Consider the following 16,581-nt stretch of genomic DNA (forward strand, 5'->3'; position numbering starts at 1 on the left):
AGTGGTGACTAGCAGAACCTTGTGTTGTGCTGCAGCTGGTAAATACAGTGGATATTTAAGGAGGTATTTCAGTAAGAAACCAGGAGGGGCTGGAGACCGGAGAATGCAGTTCAAGGCCCTGGTCCCAGATTGCCCGGAGGACTGGGGCAGGCAAGTCCCCACCTTCAGCCCCTTGTGTCCCTTACCTATCTCCACGGTGTCCCCTCTGCCGTTCCTGACACGCTGGAGCAGTGCCCGGTGCAGAGGGACATCCATCGAGGCGCTGCCCTGGCACAGATGATCACAGGCACAGCGCTAACAGATGGCAGGTCTGAAGGGGAGCCGCTGCCACCGAGGCAGCCTGGCGGACAAGCATTCCTGCTCTGGCAGCTGGAACAACGGTGGCGCAAATGAAACATGAACAATTTCCTCCCCGCCAGCAAAGAAAATAGCTCCAGGGAGAACCCAGGGAGAATAATCGTCAGCCTCCTCTAGGTATCATGGGAACAGAGGCCATCCAGCAATCCCCGAGTAAACAACCGCTCCTTATTTTTGTAATACAGAATAAAACCCCAAGAATCTAAGAGCGGGTGCTGTAGAATTGCTGAATTAGCTGCTCCAGTGCCCACCCCCTCCTGACCTTTCACTGAAAATCATTGAAGTGAGGCACGAGGGAGTTTTACTGTAACTGAAATGGGCTCAAAACAGAGGGTGAATCTCTCGTCGCAGAATGATGCAGATAGGACAAATGCTTCACATTCTTTTCACTCCCTTCTTCACAGAAGATCCTGATCATTAGAGCAGTGAAATTCCTCCCATTTCCAGCCCCTCTCTTGGGATTCAGCCAGGTTTTTCTTTCTGTTTTCAGATGCTCTTTTTTATAACTTTTAGCCATAGGACTTGTGGGTGGTAGTAGATGAGAAGCTCGACATGAGCTGTCAGTGTGTGCTTTGCAGCCCAGAGGGCCAACCCCATCCTGGGCTGCATCAAAAGAAGTGTGGCCTGCAGGACCAGGGAGGTGATTCTGCCCCTCTGCTCTGCTCTGGTGAGACCCCACCTGGAGTGCTGTGTACAGCTCTGGAGCTCTCAGCACAGGAAGGACATGGAGCTGTTGGAAGGGTCCAGCGAAGGGCCACAAAGATGATCAAAGGCCTGGAGCACCTCTGCTATGAAGACAGGCTGAGAGAGTTGGGGCTGTTAAGCCTGGAGAAGAGAAGGCTCCAAGGAGACCTTATAGCAGCCTTCCAGTACCTGAAGGGGCTACAGGAAAGCTGGGGAGGGGCTTTTCATCAGAGTGATGGGACAAGGGGTAATGGTTTTAAGCTGAAAGAGGGGAGATTTATGTTAGATATTCAGAAGAAATTCTTCACTATAAGGGTGGTGAGGAACTGGAATGGGTTGCCCAGAGAGGTTGTTGATACCCCATCCCTGGAGGTGTTTAAAGCCAGGTTGGATGAGGTTTTGTGCAACCTGGTCAGTGGTAGTGGTCCCTGCTTACAGCAGAGGGGTTGGAACTAGATTATATTTAAGGACCTTTCCAACCTTAACAATTCTATGATTCTATAGTTAAAATGTGCTTCAAACTTATAACACGTATTGCAGGGCTGACAGTGTGCTCCCAGAAACTTCTGGTAGCAACAAGCAGGGTTGATATTGACATTCACAACAACACAAATGGGTTATCTCCACAGATGTCCAAAGAGCTAGACCAGTGCAGAAGCCCTGTAAACCTCAATAAAGTAAAAATCCTGTAAATACTTGCTGGTAATTAATAATAACATACCCATGACTGGTGCTATTTAGTATAATGGGACTATTCCTTGCAGAGGAGACAGTGTCAGATTAGCAGAATAGCTGTATGCAGCTATAGCAAGTCTGTCACACCCAGGCTTTCAAACAGCAGCTAATTATGGATACAAAGGGAATGATAAAATAATAGGGTAAACATGTCTCCCTGATGTGTTTTCCCAATTTCCAGTAACATCCCGTGCCACTGGCACAATACACTTGGCTTTTTGGTTCCCAATATAGGGAATGTACAAATACCTCCTGAGGAATTCAGCAGGTATTTGTGTCCTTATCTCAGCAGGTACCGGGACTCCCTCTGAGCAGGGGCCTCAAGCTCAGCCATGATCATTTTGTGCCATGAACTCTACTTCATCTATACTTGCAGATTAGCCTGTTTAAGAGGTTTCTCTGAAACACAGGCTTTGTGTATAGATGGTGTAGTAAATACGTGGCTACCAGCTTTTCCTGTCTTTAGTAACTGACTGAGCAACATCCCTCTGGCTCTGGTATAAGAAAACTGGTGAAAACAAAACTGCTACGAACATGCGCACTGTAAGAAAAACAGGTGCTGTTTACAAAAAAAGAAAACAAAAAAACAAACCACAAAAAAAGAAAACAAAAACAAACCACCAAAAAAACCCCAACAAACAAACCAAAACAAGAAGGGAAGACATTGCTACATCCAGGGGTTGGACAGTAATCTTTTTTATATCCTACAGCTTAGTGCAGGCACAAAACAAGAGAAGTTAATGGGAGGCTTGCTCAGCCCTTGTTATCCTTTTTGTTTTCCTTTCCCTTCCTCAGTCCTTGCTCCCCCTTGCCTCTGCCAGGAAAACCCTGCTCTCATTTCCCCAGACTCGGATGCAGCAGAAATAACACGGGCAGGAAGCATGTCTTCCTCTGCTAGATTACTCGCACCCAGGAGCCCCACTTCAAAATGAATTCTCCAGCCAGTATCTCTCATCCAACCTCAATAGTGGAAAAAGGCCAAGAGGGAGACATGAAACACAGGTGATCCCTCTAAATCCCCTCTTTTTCCCCCCAATCTGATTCAAGGGGGAGCATAAAAATCTGCACATTGCTGTAACAGTAACTAATAACTAGAAAACCTCCGGTGTTTCTCACAGGACGACCTCAATATATTTTGCCAGGAGGGTTGTTTGGACACTGTTGCAGCTTCATAACCCTTCATTTCTGTACTCTAGGCCCTGAAACCATTAAGGTCTTAGGAGAGCATGGACAGGTGGGGAGTGGGGGGGTCTGCCTTGTGATGTGAGCAGCAGCCAGGCTGCCCAGGATTTTGGCACGTCTCCTCTCTGTGATGGGAGGATTTGGTTTCCATAGCAGCAACTGCGTGATGTTCACCCCCCCTTTCTCCTTCAGGACTTGTATTCCACAATTGCATGGGAGAGTTATATTTCACCCCAAGGCTTTCATTTTCCTGTTGCACAGTTCCACCGTGCTCCAGCAGGTCTGCTTTTTGCTGGTAGCCAGTTTGGGGAGCAGGGGGCGGGGGGAGAGGAGGCCCTGGGGATGCCGTGCAAGCATCCCTCTTGCCTTCCCCCTCCCTCTTAACACTGCTCCACAAAAGACTCAGTGTTCCTTGTCCCCAACTGACTCGTCTTCACCGAGGTCCCCCTTTTCCTCTCTTGTCTCCAGCAATCAGCTCACGCATGCCTGGCTTTCCATAACAGAGCAGAGCTGTGTGCAAGTGCCAGGCGCCTGCACAAAGCCGGAGCGCTGCCCGCGGAGGAAATGTCAATACAGTAACACCAGGCTATTTACAAACCCCCTCTTTATCCTGCGACAGAGATGCATGTAGCTGTGGAAACAGTTGTACCTGCCTATACTCTCCTTTTGATTTTACCCACGTGAGATGTAGGGAGCCTCTTGTTTACCTTGTTGTGGAGAATCACAGAATCACAGAATCTTCAGGTTTGGAAAGGACCTCGAAAGATCATCCAGTCCAACCCCCCTGCCAGAGCAGGATCACCCAGAGCACATCACACAGTAATGTGTCCAGGTGGGTTTTGAATGTCTCCAGTGAAGGCGACTCCACAACCTCTCTGGGCAGCCTGTCCCACTGCTCTGTCACTCTCACAGCAAATAAGTTTTTTCTGATGTTTACGTGGAACATCCTATGCTCCAGTTTGCACCCATTGCCCCTTGTCCTGTCACTGGACATCGCTGAAAAAAGCCTGGCTAAGGATTTTTTTTTAATTTTTTTTTTCCCAGCACAAAAGAGAGGAAAACATACTCAGAAACAGGGTGGTGTAAGTGCAAACCACACCAGCTATTCTGGGGACTTGTAGGAGGATCTGGAAAGCAAAAGCCAATTCATTTTCGCAGCTGATCTGTCTTCAAAACAAGTGCTCCTTTAGTTTTACATATTTGACATTTGTCTGCTTCAGAACCACCAGACCAAACTCTGTTCTTATGAACGTCATAGAAATGTTTTTTTCTTCAGTGCAGAGTTCACATAGAGAAGATGCCAAATTCTCCCTGATTTTTCACAGATTTGTGATTTTTCACAGATTTTTTCAGGTTTCCTGAGATATAGGCACACGTGGTAGGCTCTGCACACGTGCTGATGCTGTCTGGGCTCTGGGAGATGCCAACCCACGTATCCAGGGCACACACACCTGGAGGAGACCTGCTGGCAGGGAGGATGGGGAAGCTGGGGGTTAGTGCCATGCAGATGCAATCCCCAGCTTTTAGATCACAGCTGGTGCTGGTCCTACCAACACAGAGGCTGCCAGGCTGAGCTGAGGTGTACACATTTTGGTGCAGGCTAACCACATAGGGAGCAAAGGATACAGTCCAGCACAATGTGTTGCCTTGGCCTTTCATGGGAAGTGCACAGTTTGGCATCCACCCATGCTTAAATACCCATCAAGGCTATTCCTGCTGCTCTTACCAGATTGTTCCAACACCTGGGGCAAGTTAACTTCCCTTCACCTGGGAGAAAGAGAGTTCACTTGGTATAAAGATGTTTTTTCACCACTCAGACGTGTTATTTATAGTCACTAATGTTTCAAAGCACCTTCAGAGAAGTGGTTTCACCATTACTTTTAGTAATACCGTTGCACTGATGTGGTGGAAAAGCCCCAAAGGCTGCACTCACGAATCAAGACCTCCTCGTGGCAAGTGATGCTAAGATAAATTTGACCACAAAAATCCCATTAATTTCCATATGTCACTGAATTCTCCAGTCATCTTGGAGCCTTTTTCTGGAGTGCAACATCTGTTCTGGCTCAGCAAGATCGTAGTAAACAACCCATCTTAATTAAAACTGTGTGTACAGTTGTGGGAGACATACCAGTACCTCCTAGAAAAAAGAGTGTAATGACTTTTTTCCCAGGTGCTGACAAGAACTGCCTGTTACTCTCATTGCCTTGGTGAATGCCATGTCTCCGTTCGTCAGAGTCAAACCAGAGATCAGAGGAGAGGCAGTAAAAATACTCTGCCCTCCCTTGGCAGAGTGTCCCTTGGCTACAGAAGATATCCTTACCCTTCACAACCAGCTCAGTCAGAAATGCCCTCTAGATGGCATTTCAGAGGTAATGGATGTCAGTCACACGTTCAGCATGGGATCTGTTAGGTAAAGGGACTTCCATTCTACCCTTCTTCTCACTACACTGCAAATATCTCTCTAATTATAATGACTCTTTTCAACCATGCACAAAACAGGGCAATCCTTCTACATTAGGTTCTTAAGCTCACAAGTTGACTGAGATGCACATATTTCTTAATCTCAGGAGAACTCTGTTTGAAAACTTTTTTTGTTTGAGTGAGAGTGAAACCAAACTGGAAAATCCTCAGAGGATGCACCAGCTCACCCAAATTGGCAAAATAACAGGTTTGTTCAATTTGTTCAAGAAAAGAACCTTTGTAAAGCTCTTCAGGATCTAACATTATATACATAGGAAAAAATAATATACAGAATATCCAAGTGAGAATTAATTTCACTGAGCATCTGCTGAAGGCTTCCGTGGTTCTCACATCCCACCAAGTTCCTCCAAGGCCAAGCAGCCTGTGAGTTCTGGATCCCCATTGCCAAAATGTTTTTACAGGTGCTGAAAATAGGTGCTGTTTTTATCTAAATGTAGTTGTATGCTGTGTAGGTGCCCACAGCTGAGCCAGGTTGCTTAGATGCCTTGTATAGCTAATGGAAAGAAACAGACCCTTCTAGGTGCAGTTCATCAGACCTAAATCGTGTATGATGAAATGAGCAGCACCCGATTTCTCTCTACTGATTATAAAGGAGATCTTTGTTCCCTAAATCAAGTGGAAATACCAATATTTCATCTGTCTGAAGTGAAGGAATCACAGAATGATTTAGGCTAGTCTGGGGCTCCAAAGCCCCACTCAGAGCAGGACTGACTTCAAAGTTAGATCAGGTTGCTGAGATCCTTGACAAGTTGAGTTTTGAAATATCCATGGCTGGGGATTTCATAGCCTCTCTGGACAATACCCCTACTGGAAAGGAAAAAATCCCTACATGCAGTCAGAATTTCCCTTGATACAACTGCTAGCTGCTGTTCTGCACAGCATCAGATCCCTTCACTAAGGGTTAGTCTGGCTCTGTCTTTATAATCCTCCATTAGAAAGGACTAAAAAGGCAGGAGTAAATCAAATAGTTCCCTGGTCATGGGGAAACAATCATCTATGTATTCTTTGAAAACTCAGAAAACTCCAAGATGTTTCAGATTAAGTACTGCATGCTCAAATGCTGGGATCTTTCAGAAAAGCTTTTTTCTCCATCAGAAGATTTACATCCAGCACTAGTGCTGAAGTGGGAAGATTTACTCTAGGCCACTAATTTGCTTTCTATTTTCGGTTCATCCTTCCTTTGATAGCTGAGCTGGATTTACACCTCTTGGTATAATCAGATGTTGGTACACACGTGTTTTGCTGTTGGAGGCATAGCACAAAGGCTGTCCCACAAGCCAGGATATAACTCTTTCCCTGCAGGGTCTTTCAGTCTATATAAAGCACAGCATAACTGAGCACAAAGCAGATAGAAAAACCACATAGGTCACAACTGCACGGTTGTGTGACTGTGTGTACTCATAGGTTTTAAGTTACAGCCTTTTAAAATTAGTTCAATTTATTTTCTTTTTCTAGCAGTTTTGTAATCTGCTTGTTGTTTTAAAGAAAATTAATGAGCAAATAAAACTGGTGCAAAACTTATCCTATTTTATTCCTGTTTCTGTTAGGTAACTTTGTATGATAGGACGCTGAGTCAGTTCTATGAGATAAATATAAAAAAGCTGATGTTCAATCAATTTTTTAATGGACAGTGTTTACATAAATGCTGACCATAGCTACGAGTTCATTTTGGAGCTGCTGTGCCTTGGCTGAAGGCAGACGAATGATGGCATAGCCTCACATTCAAGATGTCCAGAATTGCAAAAATGAAGTGGATAGAATTAATACAAAATTCAGAAGCTCAGTGATTCGTGTCCTTGTGAAAGCCTAGGCACACCATTTCATAGAGCTTTATTTTAAAAAGAAAATAGGAGCTGCATAAATATGCAAATGAGACATCCAGAAATGAGCAAGTGGGAGAAATATTGCTGCTATTTGTCTGGCTGGCCTGATATACACACACACACACATATATATATATAAACAAAAACAGGCTTGGAATCATACACAGGTCTTGAGTGCATTTTTAAACACAGCTGCATAGCTGCAAGTATGTACCTGTGCATGTAAATATATGACAAAAATTTGGGTGGAAGTATATGCATTCAAATCAGTTAGCACCTCTATTCAAACAGCAGAGAAACCTGTATGTTCCCTGATTTATCTTTAAATTCCAAGAATCTTTCTTCCTGGACTTGTCTCTGTATTCTCAAGCACAAAACAAAATCTTCTGAGATACCAGAGAACTTCAACTTCATTGCTGTGTTTCACAGTAACTGTCAATAATTCTGTGCTCCTTCTCAAAATATATACTATGTGAGACTTGCATATCTTGATCTTACACATTCTTCCACAACAGTACTAGTGCTTGTTTCCATTCAGGATTAATTTTTTGTATCAAGAAACTATGCCAGTCAGTATGGAGTAGAGTTTGACCTTTAGAAGATGCCCCCTTAGAGATAAAATTTTAGGTTTTCCATGTCCTAGGGGCTCATAGAGGGGAAAATCCAAGTTTAGTTCCCAGTGTAGTGGCTTGAATTGTACCATCAGCATCACCAGTGAAAACCACTATCGTCTCAGCTTATACCAGATATGCTGCAAAAATGAGAAAGTAATAGTAGATAATGGAGAATGAAGACTGCAATCCACATCATTAACTTAAAAAAAATAACAAGAGAAAGGTGATGGGAGATTTCTGTGTGATCACTTGCTGGAAAAAATGAACACTGAAATTGTGAAGGAAACGTAACAGGGTGATGTGCTAGAGTTTCTGGTAAGAAAAATCAGAACCACTGGCAATACTAAACTGTGATTAAAAATCGTAATAATTACTGTCAGTTCTGCAGGCTACAATGTGAAAATAGGCATGTATAGGGACACTGAAGGACCAATTGGTCTAATTTGTCTTAACAGATAGGAATACCGAGGACACTGTAAAACTAAAATGGAAGAAACATCAGAGCACTTTACTCTCAAACAAAGAAGTACATTGAATTAAAAGCTAAATATCGATCTAGACATGCAGGTGATATGAAACAAAGGAAGCTTTTTTCATTAAATTAACAGTAGCAAGCAATTTCCCAAGTAGTTCCAGACCAACAGCCCTACAGTGCAACTGATAAATCAGGGCAAGCTTTCATAAGAATCTCATCTCTAATAGTCAGCACAGTCTGTGAATCCTCTTGGATAACCTCTGAGAGCAGAAAAGAGTTTTTAAAAGGGATTGTATTTTGCAATCATCCGAGTTTTCTCCTTCTACCATAGGTCGCCAGCCAAACTCCAGAGGATAGTAACCAGAAGGTGGCTTTTGTCTTTTAATCCACACTTCATTTTGCAGCTTCCTCTCATCCTTTTACAAGTCCCTCATACATCCTGCACGGCAGTTGAAAGACCAAAGCCTGGTTAATTTTTTTTTTTTTTAATTGTTTTAACTTAATTTTTAATTTTGGCTTTGCAGTCAAGATGAACTAGCAATAGAATATAATTCAGTTTTTCCCCATTTAGTAAAACTAATGCCATATTTGTACTGCCTACCCTGGAGGTCACACCGATTCTCTGTGTTCCCCATAGAAGGGTATCTTAACAGAGCATATGGTGCCAAGTTTGAGCAGAACACATTTTACCCCTAACCCTTTGGCTACGACTTTTGAGAGGCATGAGTGTCACAAACTTGTGCAGCATAGCAAACAGGCCAACTCTGTGTCCCAGGGCTCAAGGAAAGGGGCTCTTTTTTCATTGCAGATGCTGTGCTTTTGGGGTGCCCTATGACAGACCCAAACTGAGCATCAGATGCCAGCCAAACACATCTTAGGCAGAGCCATAGGATTTCCATTTTTTGGGTGCCTCCAAGAAATTTCCTTCTCTCCTTCCTCTGCTTTGAGAGCATGTGGTATGTGTCTCATGGCTCTGAAATTTTGGGATGGCTTTTTCAGGGTCTGGAAGTCTGGCACAACCCTACAGTCATCTTGGTCTATGGCTCTTAGATATCCAGAACAGCATCCCTTCAGATCTTTGTGCTATGTCAGCAGAGTTGCCCATCTTGTGAGCTATGCTAATGGCAATACTGTCTCTACTAATGGCATTGAAAAATGAATATAACAGGTACATGGGCCCCGATGGGATCTACCTGCAAGTGTTCAGAGAGCTGGCTGATGGTGTTGGCCTCCCACTCTCCATCATTTTTGAAAGATCACGGAAAACAGGAGAGGTACCTGAGGACTGGAGGAAAGCTGATGTTACTTCCCCTTCAGAAAGGGCAAGAAGGATGATTCAGAAATCTACAGACCAATCAGCCTCATCTCCATCCCTGAAAAATCATGGAGCAGCTCATTCTGGAGGTCATCTCTAAGCACATGGAAGAGAGGAAGGTTATCAGAAGTAGCCAGCATGGATTGACCAAGGGGAAACCATGTCTGATAGCCTTCTGCAATGTTGTGACTGAATGTACAGATGCAGGGAGACCAGTGGATGTAGTCTACCTTGAATTTAGCAGGGCTTTTGACACTGTCTCACATAACATCCTCGTGAGCAAGCTCAGGAAGTGTGAGATAGGAGAGTGGACAGTGAGATGGATTGAGAACAGGCTAAACAATAGAGCCCAGAGGATAGTGATCAATGGTGCAGAGTCCAGCTGGAGACCTGGAACTAGTGGATTCCCCCAGGGATCAGTGCTGGGTCCAGTCCTGTTCAACATCTTCATCAACAACCTGGATGAGGGAGCAGAATGTGTCCTCAGCCAGTTTGCTGATGATACCAAACTGGGAGGATTGGCTGATTCACAGGAAGGCTGTGCAGCCATTGAGCGAGATTCGGACAGACTGCAGAGCTGGGCAAAGAGGAACCTAATGAGGTTCAACAAGAGTAAGTGTAGAGTCCTGCATCTGGGAAGGAATAACAACATGCACCAGTACAGGTTAGGAGCTGACCTGCTAGAAGGCAGCTCCATGGAGAAAGACCTTGGAGTCCTGGTGGATAGCAAGTTATCCATGGGGCAGCAATGTGCCCTTGTGGCCAAAAAGGCCAATGGTATCTTGGGGTGCATTAAGAAGAGTGTGTCCAGCAGGTCAAGGGAGGTTCTCCTTCCCCTCCCCTCTACTCTGCCCTAGTGAGACCCCACCTGGAGTATTGTGTCCAGTTCTGGGTTCCCCAGGTCAAGAGGGACAGGGATTTACTTGAGAGAGTCCAACAGAGGCTACGAGGATGATTAAGGGACTGGAACACCTGCCTTATGCGGAAAGGCTGAAAGACCTGGGTCTATTTAGTCTGGAGAATAGAAGACTGAGAGGGGATCTTATTGATGTATATAAATATGTGAAGGGTGGGGGTCAAGAAGGAGGGGCCAATCTCTTTTCAGTGGTGCCCTATGATAGGATGAGTGGCAATGGATGGAAACTAGAACACAGAAAGTTCCAGCTCAACATAAGGAAAAACTTATTTACTGTAAGGGTGACAGAGCACTGGAACAGGCTCCCCAGAGAGGCTGTGGATTCTCCTTCACTAGAGACTTTCAAGACCTGTTTGGATGAGTTTCTGTTGACCTGCCCTAGATGATCCTGCTCTGGCAGGGGAGGTTGGAGTCGATGATCTCCAGAGGTCCCTTGTAACCCCTAATATTCTGTGATTCTGTGACTGCCCACAGAGAAAAAGAAAACGACTGTAAATTCACACATTAGAACTTTATCCTTAATGCTTTCTTATAAGAAGTGTGGTAATAACAGGGTATTCAACCAACCATGCCAAATCTTGAAGGACCTACTAGTACCAGTATGTTTGAGCCTCTCCCCAAAAGCTAGGTAGGATCTAGGATACAGGAAATTTCAATTACTCCGAAACAAGCAGCACTCAAGATGACTGCTGATTTCCCATTGGGCAGACTGGAGTAAATATACAATAGATATTCTGCAAAAAATCTAATATGACCTATTTAGTGTGTTTCTGACAGAACCCAAGGTTCATTGCTCTTAATGATCTTGTCTCCTCAGCACCACAGCCTTGCCCAGAGTCTTAGGTGGCTCCCATAGAAGTAAAGGAATAGTTTCACCATATTTAGCAACTTTGTCCTTTCTGCCCTCCTAGGACTGACCAGGAGGTCCATCTGCCTTGTGCACTGTGCAGTTACTTCTGCCATAGTAATTAGTTGGAAAGTAGAAATGTTACTGGTAAGTATTCACACAGGAGGTGCACTTCAGTCCCTTTTAGTCAAGATGTTCAGATTGGGCCCCATAGCAGCAGGGAGCCTGAACTTCTAAGCAAAAAGTCTGGGATTTGTTCCATAACAAACAAGAAAAGATTCTCCAAAAATTTTAAATTCTCAGCTCTTGAGCCAAACATACCTCATGCCATTTATTCTCACAGCTAGCTTCAGAGAAATATTATGATAGAAAATCTTCCAAGTCGGCAGAATTGGGCTGTTAGCCAAGCTGAGTGAAATTTCAAAAAGCAGCTGCTCTTCCATATTTTCTGTCCAGAAGTACAGCTGCAGTAGGCGAGGGCATGTTTGTCCATGACTGAAATTATCATGGACTCAGCGAGGTCCCAGAGTCCTGCATGTAGATAATATATAGAGTGGTCCTCATTTTCCTCCCACAATTAACTGTGGACCTCCTCCTGCTTGCATAGATCTGAAACTGGTGAGTACATGATATGCCTATAAGCAGGGTTTAAATTAGGGATGAAGAGAGAGGAGAACTGGGACATGGCCATAAGCATTCAATACTCCAGCTTTTCCAGGTTCTGGGAGAAAATCCTGACCATACAAAGAAGCGCTGATAGCTTTAGCAACTGTGGCAAGTAACTGCACATAGAAAGATGTTTGGCAGCACTGCTCTCTGCTCAGACAATATGGTAGGGGGCCATCCTTCCACATGGATAAACTCTTCTTGCACTAAATCTTTTAATGAGCAGGTGTAGAAATATCTACATCATCATGATGCTGCCTTTTTCTGCCTCTTTTATCCAGCAGTGTCTCACTGTGGATATCTGTTTCAGAATAGCTGCATCCCAAAGGAGATTTTTGTTCCCTGCTTCTGTTTGTTTATAACAGCCTCCAAGAGTGCTGCAGAGCCAAGGAATGACTGGCTGTTTTTTCAGTCTCAGATTATGGCTCAGTAGAAAGTGGTTCATCATTAGCCCAAGCACTCTCTAACTCACTTGATAAAAGGAATGCAGCTATATTCCTCTTTTCTGATATCATTTATTACAGAAGGCAAACAACCTCACCCTCTTCTTCCACCCTCAGCCCAGTTTACTAGAGATAAATCAGCACATACAAAGGCACACAGTCCTGATGTGAAGATAATTCAAGGGTTGAATATTTGAATTCACACACTGTTAAACTTTTCCCCCCTTCCCCGGTAAAAAAAAGTGAAATTATTTCAATATCTTAGTTTCTTTGTGTCAGCTTTCCAACACCAGATCTCTATAAAGTTTTTGCTTAAGTTAAAAATGTTCTCCTACCATAAATTCTGTGTCAGCCTCAAAAATACCAACTATTTTTCACTTTCTAAGTTGAGCCTCCTTCACGAAGATTGCTTCTGGAACAATGTGATGGATGCTGAGCTATAGCTAGGAAGCCTAAAATAAATCCTAATTGAAGTGCAATTGACTATGATGCTTTTGAAAAAGAGGGAATAAAGGGAGACCAGGCATATTCAATGAAGGCTGTTTCAAGCTGCCTTTTTTTTTTTTTTTGTACAAAGAAGCAGTACTTTCCAAGCCTACCAGAAAAAACAGGCCCTCTACAAAGTTCAAATGTTACTCCCTTTCTAAAACAGCTTGTAAGTGAAAACTGATTATCACCTATTTGACATCAATAGGCCAGAACTGAGAGGACTAAGAGCTGGAAGTATCATCTTAGGAAAGACTAATGAAGCTAAATATCTCATGTAAAACTTAGCTAAACATTTATCAGAGGGAATGTAACAATCTACAATCTATGAAGGAAATATTTACTGAAAAAATAAGAGGATTAGCTCATGCAGATAGACATACATAAATAGAAAGATGAGCTCTGTGGAAGACAGGCTCTCTCTGTTCAGCATGAATTGAGATGTCAATATTTGTTTTACTTTGCAATGGCACTTCTTCTGTTTTAAATGATTTATTTCAGATTGCTCTTAAAATTCAAAACAGGCAATGAAGAGTTGTTCCAAAAGATGGATTGAAACGTGTCATATTAGTTTTGTCTGAATCTTTACCGTTTCTCCTATGAGAACATTTTAACTTGATCAGTCTGATTTCCCCCTTTTGCAGAGCCTGCATTTTCTGACAGAAGACTTTTATGTTAAATAGTAATATAAGCAAAAGAAGAGAAGGCAGCTGAATTTTGCACTTCCTGGCCAATGTATACAGTCAGTCTCTTTTTAAGAACCAAATAAATACAATTGTACACTAGACAAGACTCTAAAACCCAAACCATATTGCTTTGTAGAGGACACGTAATAGATAAGGAGAGTGTGCAAAGTTATCTTTAACTTTCCCAGGCTTGTGGAAAGCAAAAAAATGCTACTGAATTGCAGCTCCTAAAATCTGAAGTAAATGCAGGGCTGCTCAGGAGATTTTGCTCAATATACCTCACCATTCTGGCATAATATTTTTATCACAATGTCTTTTATGCCAGTACCAGATAGGTTAAAGAAATGCTACAATGTAAACACCACTATCAAGTCCAGATCTGTGTTGCTGCCGTTGCTAGCAGGGAGTTATGTGACTCGGAATGCTTCAGTGCTGGAGGAACCTGAGGATCAAAGTTGCAGGGGAATTGAGGCTGTTGCAGAAGATCTAAGCATCAAAAACAGCAGCAAACATCCGCAAGCCTAAAGGAGTCTCTCTAACATGCTTCTTGCTCTGCTCACCTTTCATGTTCTGAAAGGTTTTTATGGGAATGATATAAAGAAGAAAGCAGAGAGTCAGAATAAAATTGTCTGCATAATCCTGTTTTATTTAATACTAATTTTTTGAAGCACTTACTAAAAGCACCTAGTAAAACCACCCAAAAGGGACTAAGCCACATGTCACAACTTTGTTTTTACAACTGAGTTTTTTGTGGTTTATTCTTATGCAGGAAAACCAAGCTCACAGCTTTCAAATAGAGAAAACCAGAGCAGAAGAGAAATGTTTTCATTTAGCAGCAAGGTTCACTTGAGTATTCCTTTAGGAGAGAGCTCAGTGCCTCAAAGAGAAATGCAAAGATATTTATCTCAGATAGGCAGAGCTTTCTATAGTTGTAACTGATAAAATCACTTTGAACTGAAACATATGACCAAAACTATGAATTGCTCCCTAAAAATATTGCATCACATGAGAAGTAAAATTGCATCTTAAAATGCAAACGTTGCTTTCAGACTCCCATATAAAATGCTTGTTCGGTTTTACAGTAGGTGCACCGCAAATTCTTATACTGCAACCTATTTACTTGAGATGTTTAGGCCTTTGCTACATGAAGAAGAGGCAACAACAGAAAAACAAATAGTTGTGAATTACAATTGCACAAGAAAAGAGGAAAAAATCCTTCAGATGAAATAATTGTGAAAACAAACTCTCATAGTTTAATCACATATTGATTTTTTTGTCTCAGATCTCTTTCCTGTTGCAGGAATCAAATGGAAATCCATACCCTGTCCTTGCTCCGTGACTGTCAAAATTCAGGTTGCCCTGGAGACACCATGCCACATTCACAGAAGAGGAAGAGAGATACCTCAGAGCTGATCTCAGGGGACCACACTCCCGAAATTCTTCTGCAGGCCTCCTTTGAGCCCTGAGAGCTCACAAAGCCAGCCAGCCAAGTATTTGTAATTTGAGATGCTACTGTAAATTAAACGCTTACTAATGAAAGATCAGAGGGATGACTTTAAAAAGCGAGCTTCCTATTTCTCTGCATGCCTTTGGGAAATACATAATAATGCTTTTTAGCAGCACAGGCACAGCCACAGGCAGTGTATATTTAAAGCAAGCAGAGCAGCAAACTTCTAAAAAGGTGTAACACTGGATGACAATTAGTAACATCCTGGATATAAGAATATACCTGATTAGGACAGTTCTTAAATCCACAAACATTTCTATCTGAATCATTCATCTGGAAACACTGGGAATCTGCTGGGAATGGAAAGTAGAACAAGTCAGCCTTGCAGGCTGAGCTTGCTGTTAGTCTTTGGAGGTACGTCGTAAATCCCTCAGCAGGTCAATACATTATTTCCTCAGTTACATATAGGATTTACTGCTCCGGTCAGTGCACTGTGCTGTTACATTGGTGCACAAGAGGCTGGAGTTCAGTCAGGACTTTGGTACTCGGAGAACAAAAGCCTTTCACGCATCAAGGCAAGCGCACATGTGCACGCCCCCTGAGCCTCGGGGCGAATGAGCGCAGCTCATCTCCCTCTGCATCACGCAGCAGCAGATGGAGCATGGAGTGGAAATGAGGACAGCAATGAGGGAATCTAGGAATACTGACTTATTTGCCTTGTAGGTTGGCAACTGGGAGCCCTTGCAGAAACCTGTAAAATAGGAATGGGTTGGAGGTTACTAATAAAGATCCTGTGCTGAGGGAAAAAGGTTCCACACTGCTGCTAAAAGAAGAAAAGGCATGTGAACACCGAAGGAAGCCAGAGTGGTGCTGCTCTGCACAGAATGGCGTGTCTTTCCTCCAACACCCCCGCGACTGGATTCACAAGCCTTGTAGGGCCGTTGAGAGCCATGCTGGACAGAAAGACAGCAATGCACAAGACATAAGGATGAGAAAAATAAGGCTGGAAGGGAAGACGACCACTTTGTAAACTATGTTACTGCTGGGGAAAGGAGACACCTTCCTGCGACTGAATGTTTGTAATTTGGGAGGAATGATACACCTCCTGTGAGCTGAGATGTGCCCAGATGTTTTGCTGAAGGTCCAGGTCCATGGCTTCTGAGTTTAGTGCAGCTCACAATCACAGCCACCAAATGCAGAACTCAGACCAAGCAGGGGTTTAGCCCCCATCCTGTCTCCTCAGGTCGGCAATAGAAGCAGATTAGCAGCTACTGACGGACCTAATCTCTACATATTTATAAAAACAAAACAAAACAAAACAAAAATTTTTCATCTAACCTTGCTAATGTTTTTCATCTCCATATCAGTGGCAATAAATGCCACAGTTTGGATAAACATTTCACTAATTATCTCAGGCTTTGATC

The sequence above is a fragment of the Apus apus genome, chromosome 1, assembly GCF_020740795.1.
Source record: "Apus apus isolate bApuApu2 chromosome 1, bApuApu2.pri.cur, whole genome shotgun sequence".
NCBI lineage: Eukaryota > Metazoa > Chordata > Aves > Apodiformes > Apodidae > Apus > Apus apus.